General features: G+C 57.0%; 1 pseudogene; it reads left to right on the top strand.

Moving 5' to 3' along the window:
- The first annotated feature begins 9,462 nt into the window (after positions 1–9,462).
- LOC144961657 (small subunit ribosomal RNA) lies at positions 9,463–10,231 on the top strand (annotated as a pseudogene).
- Positions 10,232–12,337: the final 2,106 nt, after the last annotated feature.

Below are 12,337 nucleotides of genomic sequence, written 5' to 3'. Positions count from 1 at the left end.
GGAGCTCCGTTAGGTGTCCTCGCGCGACCGGGCCGGCCGGCGAGTCGGCCCGTCGTTCGGCCTACGTCCGGGCGGGGCGGGCTGCCGGTCGTCGAAGCGCGCAGACGTGTGGGTAACCTGCCCGGCGGCTTCGAAACCGGGGACACAGGATCCGATCGCTCTAGGGCTGGTCGAGCCTGGCAGGGTCCACCGTAGAAAGGCTCCACGGCCGAGAAAGCGGAGCGCCCGTAAGACGGGGCCGGAGGGCGGGCATCATCCGGCGATCTGTGATAACCCGTCCGGAGCGCAACCGTGGACCGGGCCCGTGCCCGTTGACGCCATGTCCGTAGCAGTTCTAGTTGCAGGCGTTCGGCCACGAATTAGTAAGGGAGTCGGGCATAGAGAGGACCGGTAAACTCTCGATGAGGTGAAGGACTTCGGCCACGAGGGCCGCCGGCGGGCTGGGCGTAGGGGCAAAGACGCAGTCGACGCATCTGAGGGTTCACCCCGAAGGCCGGAGAAAGCCGGTGCCGGGCGGAAGATGTAAGCGGAAGACCCGTGGAGGCCAGCGGGGGCGAAACGGCCTCGCTCGGTCGCTCCTCTTCGGGGGCGTTTGCCGGGTGGCACCGACGCGACCTCCCTCACGCCTGGTCTAGAACTGTCACGGTGCCTAGTGGGACCGACTTCATTGTAAAGCAGAGACGTTGCGCGCTGCGGAGGAATCGAACGCGGTGCGGTTGTGCCCAGTGCCGGTGTCAAATCGCGAAGAGATTCCTAACGGCGAAGGCTAAGGTCGGTGGCGGTAGCGAAACGGCGGTGGCCGAGACTCTCTTAAGGAAGTCGCCAAGAAGCTCGTCGTAAACTCTGCCGAACGCGCACCACGGTCTGATTAAATGGGTACCCTGGACTCCATCTACGCCCCGGCCGCGCCAGCCAGGGGACGGTGCCTCCTAGGTGATCAGCGGGGGGATAGAGTGACGCCGTCGTAGGCTGAAAGTCGCGGATAGCTCATGATGGACGCGGAGCGTGGCCGGGGTAGCATGCGGTAGTTGGTATGTAGCGATTATTGACGCGACGTATACTTCAAGCTGACCGACGGGGGAATCCTTCCGCGGAAAGTGACTGTACGGCGTTTTAGGGAGGAGCTACAGGTCGGTAGCCGCGTGCGTGGAAGTCGGGGAGAAACGACGCGGCACGACGGGCGGCCAGATACGGGCGACCAGCCTGGACTGGTGATCACCCGGACGTCCTTCTGAAAGGCCTAGTGAAGGGTTCCTCAGGACCGGGCGGCGGAGGACGGACCCACTCCCGTGACGCGATAGTTGCGTGGGCGCCGCGCGACGCAGGGATCAGACGGGATACGCTGCCGTGGAACGCGGGCAGATCCTGTCGACGTGTCGGGTTTTTAAGCGAGAGGTGTCCAGGAAACGAGTCGACCGGAAAGAGGCTTGGCCGGCCAGCGTAAGCGTCGCCGTAAGCTGATGATCTTCGATGTCGGCTTTCCTTCAGGCGAAGTCACGTAAACCCCGTCGAGGTGTCGATGTCACTGCCACGGACGAACCTGTCGCTGAGGTGCCTATGTTAGACAGCTCTGTTTATCCTACGATGAAGGGTGAAGCGGCTAAATGCCCCGTAATCTGTCAGTCGAGAAGGAATTCGGCTGAGGGTCGGAGCGCTCGGTTCACTAGGCGGAAGCGGTCGACGCGCAGCCAGTAGGCTACGTCCGAGGGAGAGTACTGCGGCGAACCCTCGTGGTGGATACCCCGGCCGGTCGGCAGGTGAGCTAGCTTAGGGCGCGTGGCGCGCGGGGCAACCTTAGCCGAACCCTCCGGTCGTCAGAGCTAGTGCCGGACCGGAATCCGACTGTCTCGGCGTCTAAGTCCTGAAGGTGGGGGGACTGGGTCGTGATTCGCAGTCGTCGTGGGGTCAGTGAGAGATCGCTCAGTGCGGATAATATCGGCCCGGGTTTGAACTTAGACTTCTGGTAAGGTCAGAGCCTGTCCCTTGAGATCGAAGCGCACGACGGCTAAGGATTCCCGTCCCTAGGTTGTCTCGGCCATTCCACGGCAGGAACGGCCCTTGGTCGAATCGGGACATGACCTTCGAGTCCTTGCTCTGTCGAGCCGACTGCTGGGGAGCGGCGCGTCGTGGGCGGGTTAGCAGGCGTAGAGTTTCGGCCTAAAGTGAAATTACCGGTATCTTACTCTCGCGAAGCATCCCTTACGACGTTATGGGGACTTGGCGCTTTTTGCTTGGACCTGTCCGAGGTCGACGTAACCGCCGCATAGCGTCCAGGAGGCACGGTAGTCCGACTCCGGACAATGCGTCCACGAGGCACAGACCTGCCGAGGGCACTCGAGGGTTTCGCTGGCGGTATTCTAACGTCACGAAGTGTCAAGGGCTGCAACAAACCTTCGCGTGAGCTAAGGGCAAATGCTGCATCGACCGGATTTTTCATTACTTGATATACAGGCGTGAAAGCGTGGCAATTCATCCTTTCACTTTGGTTTCTAAGCGATGAGTTCTGAAAGTTACCACAGGTAATGGCTTGGGCGGAGCGTTCAAGCATCTGATTGTCCTTGATGCGGTCTTTCCTTCGAGCGAAGCGGAATTCGCCAATGCATTCGTATTTAGCCCGTCAAAGCTTCTGAGCTGGTTTAGACGCGTGGACAGTTAGTTTTTCCTTATGATGAAGCCTCTGCTCCACGGAATCTGCTCGTACGGAAACTGATTTCGGACTCTTTGTCGCGCGTGAGGTTTAGGCCGAAGGCGCCGTACTCCGGAGTACGACTATACGCCTCTAAGCGAACCCCGCCCGTGCATGTTAGTCCTTACAGGCCTGAGCGAAGCAGGCACATTAGCCGACAACCCTCGGTTCGTCGGCTTGCCGTGACCGAGCCGTCGTGCACGCGCGAGATTTCGCGCGATGGCTTGTCGGTACATCCACGTCTGTTAGATAGAATCGAGTAGCGGACGCACTGTCATTTCCGTGTGGTTTGTCAGCGTTAGGCTTCTGCGTACGGGGATCGTTGAGTACTACCGGACGCTAACTGATTTTCCTAAGGGTTGTCTGCCTAAAGCTTTCCACGCGGTCAGCGGCGCCGATCGTATGTTGAGTTCCTTTGCTTGCTCGGCTCGGCATTTTCTGGTCGTTCGCGTCCGCAGGCGTTCTGCGGAATGCGGAGTCGTCAACTACGTATTAAACATTCTGTGCTGCGTTACTTTCTTTGCTGCATTTCAAAGTTTATCTCCTTAGACTTGGTAATTTTTTTTATCGGGGTCTCACCTGTCATTGAGCCTACTGCGAATCCAGAGGCACTAATCCGTCCAACTGCATTTGTGCACTATCGTCCAGCGCTACTTTACGTTCGCGCAGTTAGCCAATCCGTCCAGGCAGCTTTCTCGTCTTTCCTTCTCTGCTGTCTGCTGAATCTCGCTCGAACGTCATTCTCTCTCTCTGTTTCTTGTCTTTTTTTTTTTCATTTTGTTTTTTCCTTCGCATCCCTTATACGGCTTTGCGAAGCGAATTCGCCAACTGCTTCTTTTGTCCATTATAGACTTCTGGTCGGATTGTTGTCCGTAATAGTTTGAGAGCGGAATTGCCATCTGCATTTTTTGTCCCTTAATAGGCTTCTGCGAAGCGGAATTCGCCAACTTGCATCCTTTAAGATTCGAGCTTATTTCGCTTACGACGTAATTCGTCAACTGCATTGTGCTCATTTGAATCCGTTCAGAAGCATATGCGAGTGGATTCGCCGCTGCTATTTTGTCGGTCCCCCTTTCTGACGTTCTGAGAAGTGTTGATGTTGCGTAACGCGGTTGTTATGTCCTTTAGGCTTTGCGAGGCGGCGCCAATAGTTGTACTACTATGAGTTCTTGTCCGCTTTTCTCCGTATAAGAGCTTGCGAAGCGGGAATCCTGCCGGAACGTAGTTTTTTTCTTCTGTCGTGTCACCGCTTTGACGCTTTTGTTTGTGTGTTTGGCTAGATGTTCGTTGTTTACGCGGCCTTAGCCTGCGCATGGCGAATTGCTCATATCTTAACAACGGTCCTCGCTATTATCGATTCTCTGCGAATCAAATTGTTTTTTTTAATGGCAGAATCCGGCGGTGAGTCATTGAAATTGCCGTCCTGACGAAGTCCGCTCTGCCCTAGATGTTGTGTAGGCTGTAGCGCGCGCGTACGTTGAGGATTGCGCGCATTTCTCTGCTTATTCACCGCTTGTCCATGCTTGCCTCTCGCGTCACTTGTCCTCCTCTCTCCTCATCGTTCTCTCCTCTCTTTGTATCATTGGTTTTCGATCCATACTGCCTTGGAAGCGTAATTCCCAACGTACTTTCGTTTAATTAAGTATTGATTTAAGTTTGAAGCTTGAGAGTGTTGGTTCGTTTTCTACGCCAATAGCTTTGAGCGAGCGATTCGCAACTGGCATGCGCTGTGAGACTCGGTGACAGGTTCTTACTCTCACTTGGGTGCTGCTTCCCACCCGTACTCAGAGGAAAACGTACCGTCAGTAGGTTTCTACCGGGGTTTTGTCCCTGTCGTGTCCCGCTCTGCACGAGAAGTGTTTTGCTGTGGCTGTAGACGCGTTGTAAAGCGCTTGGAGCACGATTGGGCCCGGCCGGCGCATAGTTTGAGTACTCTAAGAAAGGTTCTTTCGACTCGCAATCTCTCCCCGTAATCAGATGTAAAACGAATACCTCGGGCCGTGAGTAGTGGTTTTCTCCGTCCCTGTCGGTCCGCTCTGGCACCGTTAGAGTGTCTGCTGTGTGAGGCGTCGACGCGTGTATGAAGCGCTTTGGAGCAGATTGCCTGCCTGGGACGCATAGTTGAGTACTCGACTGAAAAGGTTTCTTTAACTCGCATTCTCTCCCCGAATTCGATGTGAAAAACGAATACGTGGCCGTGAGTAGTGTTTTTCTTCCGTCCTGTCGTGTCCCGCTCTGCACGCTAGAGTGGTTGCTGTGTGGCTGGTAGACGCGCTTGGTGAAAGCGTTTGAGCCACGATTGCTGGCTCGGGCATAGTTTGAGTACTCCGATAGAAAGGTGCTTTACTCGCTTCTCTCCGCCGTAATCAAGATGTATATCGAATACCTGGCCGTGAGGAGTTTTTCTCCGTCCTGCGTGTCCCGCTCTGCTCGTAGAGGTTGCTGTTGGCTGAAGACGCGTCTGGTTAACGCGCTGTTGAGGGACGATTGCGTGGCTCGGCGCAAGTGGAGTTCCGATGAAAGTTTTTACCCCGAGTCTCTCCCGTAATCAGATGTAAAACGAATACCGGCCGGAGTAGTGTTTCTCCGTCCTGTCGTGTCCCGCTCTGCACGCTAAGTGTTGCTGTTGGCTTAGACGCGTTGTAAAGCGCTTTGAGCACGATTGCCTGGCTCGGCGCATATTGAGTACTCGATAGAAAGGGCTTACTCGCATCGTCTCCCCGAATCAGATGTAAACGAATACTGGCCGTGAGTAGTGTTTTCTCCGTCCTGTCGTTCCCGCTCGCACGAGAGGTGCTGTTGGCCTGTAGACGCGTGTAAAGCGCTTGAGCACGATTGCCTTGGCTCGGCGCCATATTGTGGTACTCGATTAGAAAGGTTCTTTACTCGCATTCTCTCCCGTAATCAGATGTAAAACGAAATACCTGGCCGGGTGAGTAGGTTTCTCCGGTCCTGGATCGTGTCCGCTCTGCACGTAGAGTGTGCTGTGGCTGTAGACGCGTTGTAAAGCGCTTTGAGGGGGCACGATTGCCTGGCTCGGCGCATAGTTGAGTCCGAGAAGACGGTTCTTACTCGCATTCTCTCCCCGTAATCAGATGTTAAAACGATACCTGGCCGTGAGTAGTGTTTTCTCCGTCCTGATCGTGTCCCGCTCTGCACGCTAAGTGTTGCTGTTGGCTGTAGACGCGGTGTGTAAAACGCTTTGAGCACGATTGCCTGCTCGGCGCAAGTTGAGTACGTCATAGAAAGCCTCTTTACTGCATTCCCCGCGTAATACAATGTAATAAAACGAATACTGCGTGAGAGTTTATCCTTCCAGATCTGTGAATCGTTGCACACTAAGTGTATGCTTTGGCTATAACGCTTTGTGATATAGCGGTCTTGAGGCCGTTGCCGTGGCTCGGCGCATAGTTAACTGATGAGCTCAGTTACTCGGCTTCCACCCGTGATCAGAGGTAACGAATACCTGGTCGGGAGCTATGTTTATCTCGTTCTTCTGCCCGTCGCATTGAGGGCTGTCAGGCGTAGACGGGCTGTAAACCGCTTGAGAAAGGCTTGCCTCGGCCGATAGTGTACTCGATAAAGTCGACTGCGATCCTCTCCGCGGTTAAGCTCGAGGGCGATGGTAAAAAATACCTGGGTGGAGTGTCGCAGTCGTTCCTCTGCACGGTAGGCGGATGTGTGATGTAGAGAGTAAACGCAGCCACGTATACGCACGGGACTCGGCGCATGTTGCACGTACCGATAGAAGGTTCTTTATCGGAGGCATCCTTCCCGTATAGCCCATTGTAACAAATACGCTGGAGTCGTATGTAGGTTGTTAACGTCGTCTCGTATCCCAGCTACTTCCGTGAGTCGGCAGAGTCGTGACCGTCCGGGGGGGCTCGTCTAGCCTAGCGTTTGGCCAAGGGCCGGCCAACCTGGCTCGGGTCTAGTCCGGTTGGGTGCTTTTTCAAACGATTTTATCGCTCTCGGTCGAATCGAGTTTTAGCATCCGTGCGCCTGAGTCGGTGTAGCTCTCGTCTTAACGTGTCCGACGAGACGTCTAGCGCCGAGTGAACTGTCCTCGCGGTTGGCCTCCGAGGCGCGGGGAAAAAACAGCTTTGGTCGGAGCGCGTTGCCTCTGCGGGCGCAGTTGAATGAAATAAACGATACACTATATTACATACCTTCATTTGCCATCCCGACTTTAGAACTTAGGGGTCCGTTAGTGGCACCTAACTCGCTCGAGTTGTAATGTATAAAGACGCTAATTTGCATATTGTCTAAGAGTCGTGCGAGCGACGATCGGGCTCTTGATCGTAGTTGCCTCGCGGCGCAACGACTGCCGAGGGTTCAATCCCGTTTTGGAGCTTTATTCATACGATTTTATCGCCTGTCAGTTTGAGGCTTCCGCACGGGCGCCTAGGGTAGAAGCTTTTTCGTATCCCGAGATAGGACTCTAGCGCCGGGACGCCCGCGCGTAAGCCCTCCGAGGGCCAGAGGGAAAAAACTTTGGTGCAGCGCATTTCCTCTACGGACGAATTTGAATGAATAAAACCCACCACCATATGATCGCACCTGGGACCTCCTCTGTGCCAGACCGGTTTTGAACTTCGGTCCTCCACGTTAGGGCCTTACTCGCTTGCGGTAGAGGTTTAAACGCGATTCCGCTACTTCGCTAGAGTCGGGCGATTACGACTCGTAGGCTCGATCGAGTTGGCCACGGGCCGGCCAACCCTGCCGGTTCAAATCCCGTTTTTGGGAGCTTTATTCATACGATTTAATAGCCTGCGTATTCGGGCTTAACCACGGCGTCCCTGGTGTTAATGTAAAGCTCTCGCTATCGGCCAGAAGAGACTCTACGCGCCGGAGCGGCTTCCCCGTTAAGCCTCTCCGAGGCCGAGGGTAAAACTTTGGTCCTACGACGATTTCCTTCGGAGGCGCTATTTGAAGAAAGTAAACCCAACCACTCTATAGTTCGACCTGGAGACTCCCCATTGCCGACCGGTTTTGACTTCGGGGCCTTCCCGTTATAGGGCCCTGAGCTAGCTAGGGCGGAAGATGTTTAAACGCGTTCCCGCTTACTTCCTAAGTCGGGCGATCGACCGTACTCGGATGATCTGTAAGTGTGCCCACGGTCCTGGCCACCCTGCCGGGGTTCAATCCGGTTTGGGAGCTTTATTATACGATTTATCGCGCTTCGTCGATTCGAGGCTTTACTCGCACGGGCGTCCCTGGGGTAAAAGAAGCTCTCGCTACGGCGAGAGAGGACTCTAGCGCCGGGTCGCTCCCGCGGAAGGCTCCGAGGGCCGAGGGAAGAAAACTTTGGTCGAGCGCATTTCCTCTACGAGCGAATTTTGGAATGAAACTAAACCCACCCACCTTATGATCGCACCTGGGGACCTCCCCATTGCCGACGCGGTTTTGAACTTTGGGGCCTTCCCGTTAGGGCCCTGTACTCGCCGCTTGGCGGGAGTGTATAAACGCGTTCCCGTCTACTCGCTAGAGTCGGCGAACGACGACTCGGCCTGATCGAGGTTGGCCCCACGGGCCGCCTAAGTGCCGGGGTTCAAATCCCGTTTGGCGAGCATTTATTCATACGATTTTATCGCCCTCGCTCGATTCGAGGCTTTACCCGCCGGGCGTCCCTGGGGGAAGAAGCTCGTCGGGTACGGCGCGAAAAGGACTTTGCGCCGAGACGCTCCCGCGGTAAGCACCCTCCGAGGCCGTAGGGAAAAAACTTTGGTCGATGCGCATTTCCTCTCAGGAGCGGATTTGAATGAAATAAACCACACTATGATCGCACCTTGGCTGTCCGCATTGAGCCGACGCGGTTTTGAACTCGGGCCCTTCCCCGTTAGGGCCGTGTACGTACGCTGGCGGAGTGTTAAACGCGTCCTACGGGTGACGGAGGATCAGGGTTCGATCCCGGAGAGGGAGCCTGCGAGACGGCTACCACGCTTAAGGGTGGCAGCAGGCGCGCAACTTACCCACTCCCAGCACGGTGAGGTAGTGAAGATAAATGTCGGGGCTGGGCTCGCATGCGAGCCTAGCGGTCGGATTGAGCGTAGACCAAACACGTGCCGTTGATGACCTATCGGAGGGCAAGCCTGGTGCCAGCAGCCGCGGTAATTCCAGCTCCGATGGCGTATGTTGTAGTTGCTGCGTTTAAAACGCTCGTAGTTGGATCTCTGAGGTGACGGCAGCGACAAACCGCGGGTGACGTTGCCCCGGCGATTATGCACCGTCGTGGTTTTGGGGATGGAGCAAGCGGTGCCTTCCGGTGCCGCAACCGGACCCTCGCGACGGATCTCGCCGGGCATCGCTTGCCCGTCGCTGCCGGTTTAGTCTCTTTCCGTCTTAAGCCGTGTCGGCTTGGTACGTGGCGTATCTGGGCCGACACTAAGGTACGGGCGGTGTTCTCCCTGAATCAATTGGAGTGCTCAAAGCAGGTCGTGCTCGCACAGCTTTGCTCGGAACGATGTGATGACGCCACCGCCCCGCAATGTAACCACGGGACCGGTCTCCGTGGGGGCGGTGGGCGAGGTCTATAGAGACGGCCGGGGGCGGCGTACTACCGCGGGAGGGGTGGAATCCGACGATCGCGGTGGGACGAACAAGAGCGAAGGCACCGGCCAAGAGCGCCTTCGTTGATCATGAACGAAAGTCGGAGGAACGAACGCGATCAGGTACCGCGGTAGTTCCGACAGTAAACCATGCCGACCGGTTACGCGGGGACGTCCCCTGTGGGGAAGCCTCGCGAGGCCCCGGAGAAATCAGAGTGCCTGGGCTCCGGGGGAGTACGGTCGCAAGGCTGAAACTTAAAGGAATTGACGGAAGGGCACCACCAGGAGTGGAGCCTGCGGCTCAATTTGACTCAACACCGGGAAGCTTACCAGGTCCGGACACCGCGTGGATTGACAGACTGAGGCTCTTTCATGATTCGGTGGGTGGTGGTGCATGGCCGTTGCTAGCCCGTGGAGCGATCCGTCTGGTTCATTCCGATAACGGGCGAGACTCTGCCCTGGCGGATAACAAACGGCGGTCAAGAGGGGTCCGTCTCACGGGTTGGGTCGGCGTTCGGCTCTCGGGTCGGGCGTCGGTCTTCCCACTCAGGGAGAGGCGGTGCCCCGGACCGCCGTCGCGCAGGCCGCGTCCTGCAGGGATTGACCTCGAGCAGTGCGTACGAGATGGAGCCATAACAGGTCTGTGATGCCCTTAGACGTCCTGGGCTGCACGTGTGCTACAGTGGTGGCGCCAGCCGGCGCGGTGTAGACCGTGAGCGTAGGAGTCTTCATGTCCGGGGTCGGTCTTCCTGCGAGTTGGGCCGTGAACTCGGAATGCCACGTAGTCACGGGTCAGCATCCCGTGCCGACTACGTCCCTGCCCTTTGTACACACCGCCCGTCGCTACCTTCGGTGGACGGCGCAGCCAGGGCCCCGGAGTGGCCGGCGAGACGGAGCTTCGGCTCCTGAAATCGCAGTCGTCGCGATGTCGCCCGAACTGCGCTGCCCCGAGAGGGTAAAAGTCGTAACAAGGTTACCGTAGGTGAACCTTCGGTAGGATCACGTCCGATTTCGTTTTGCCCCCAGCCCGCCCGACGGGTGAAGGGTTAAAAAAACACTGTCCGGTGAGGCCGGGCTGCTCCCTGGCCGGGGAGCGGTCCAGGCCGATAAACGGGGCGGCGGCGTTGCGCCGCGAGTAACCGCGCGCGCAACGCTTGCCCCCCCACCCTTTGTCGTCGTTTGGCCCTTAAGCGAGAGAAAATAAATACAACCTTTGGCGGTGGATCACTCGGCTCGCGCGTCGATGAAGAGTGCGGCCAGCCGTATTGAGTCGTGTGAACTGCAGCTGCCTCAGCCGGGACGCTCCCGCGGTAAGCCCTCCGAGGGCCGAGGGAAAAAACTTTGGTCGAGCGCATTTCCTCTACGGAGCGAATTTGAATGAAATAAACCCACCACCTATGATCGCACCTGGGACCTCCCCATTGCCGACCGGTTTTGAACTTCGGGGCCCTTCCCGTTAGGGCCCTGTACTCGCTTGGCGGAGTGTTAAACGCGTTCCCGCTACTTCGCTAGAGTCGGGCGATCGACGACTCGGGCTCGATCGAGTTGGCCCACGGGCCGGCCAACCCTGCCGGGGTTCAAATCCCGGTTTGGGAGCTTTATTCATACGATTTTATCGCCTCGTCGATTCGAGGCTTTACCGCACGGGCGTCCCTGGGTAAGAAGCTCTCGCTACGGCCGAGAAGGACTCTAGCGCCGGGACGCTCCCGCGGTAAGCCCTCCGAGGGCCGAGGGAAAAAACTTTGGTCGAGCGCATTTCCTCTACGGAGCGAATTTGAATGAAATAAACCCACCACCTATGATCGCACCTGGACCTCCCCATTGCCGACCGGTTTTGAACTTCGGGGCCCTTCCCGTTAGGGCCCTGTACTCGCTTGGCGGAGTGTTAAACGCGTTCCCGCTACTTCGCTAGAGTCGGGCGATCGACGACTCGGGCTCGATCGAGTTGGCCCACGGGCCGGCCAACCCTGCCGGGGTTCAAATCCCGGTTTGGGAGCTTTATTCATACGATTTTATCGCCTCGTCGATTCGAGGCTTTACCGCACGGGCGTCCCTGGGGTAAGAAGCTCTCGCTACGGCCGAGAAGGACTCTAGCGCCGGACGCTCCCGCGGTAAGCCCTCCGAGGGCCGAGGGAAAAAACTTTGGTCGAGCGCATTTCCTCTACGGAGCGAATTTGAATGAAATAAACCCACCACCTATGATCGCACCTGGGACCTCCCCATTGCCGACCGGTTTTGAACTTCGGGGCCCTTCCCGTTAGGGCCCTGTACTCGCTTGGCGGAGTGTTAAACGCGTTCCCGCTACTTCGCTAGAGTCGGGCGATCGACGACTCGGGCTCGATCGAGTTGGCCCACGGGCCGGCCAACCCTGCCGGGTTCAAATCCCGGTTTGGGAGCTTTATTCATACGATTTTATCGCCTCGTCGATTCGAGGCTTTACCGCACGGGCGTCCCTGGGGTAAGAAGCTCTCGCTACGGCCGAGAAGGACTCTAGCGCCGGGACGCTCCCGCGGTAAGCCCTCCGAGGGCCGAGGGAAAAAACTTTGGTCGAGCGCATTTCCTCTACGGAGCGAATTTGAATGAAATAAACCCACCACCTATGATCGCACCTGGGACCTCCCCATTGCCGACCGGTTTTGAACTTCGGGGCCCTTCCCGTTAGGGCCCTGTACTCGCTTGGCGGAGTGTTAAACGCGTTCCCGCTACTTCGCTAGAGTCGGGCGATCGACGACTCGGGCTCGATCGAGTTGGCCCACGGGCCGGCCAACCCTGCCGGGGTTCAAATCCCGGTTTGGGAGCTTTATTCATACGATTTTATCGCCTCGTCGATTCGAGGCTTTACCGCACGGGCGTCCCTGGGGTAAGAAGCTCTCGCTAACGGCCGAGAAGGACTCTAGCGCCGGGACGCTCCCGCGGTAAGCCCTCCGAGGGCCGAGGGAAAAAACTTTGGTCGAGCGCATTTCCTCTACGGAGCGAATTTGAATGAAATAAACCCACCACCTATGATCGCACCTGGGACCTCCCCATTGCCGACCGGTTTTGAACTTCGGGGCCCTTCCCGTTAGGGCCCTGTACTCGCTTGGCGGAGTGTTAAACGCGTTCC

Source organism: Berghia stephanieae, unplaced genomic scaffold (assembly GCF_034508935.2).
Source record: "Berghia stephanieae isolate SIO BIC M18660-M18661 unplaced genomic scaffold, UCSD_Bste_1.3 scaffold35, whole genome shotgun sequence".
Classification (NCBI taxonomy): Eukaryota; Metazoa; Mollusca; class Gastropoda; order Nudibranchia; family Aeolidiidae; genus Berghia; species Berghia stephanieae.
This window is presented reverse-complemented; position numbering and strand designations above follow the sequence as displayed.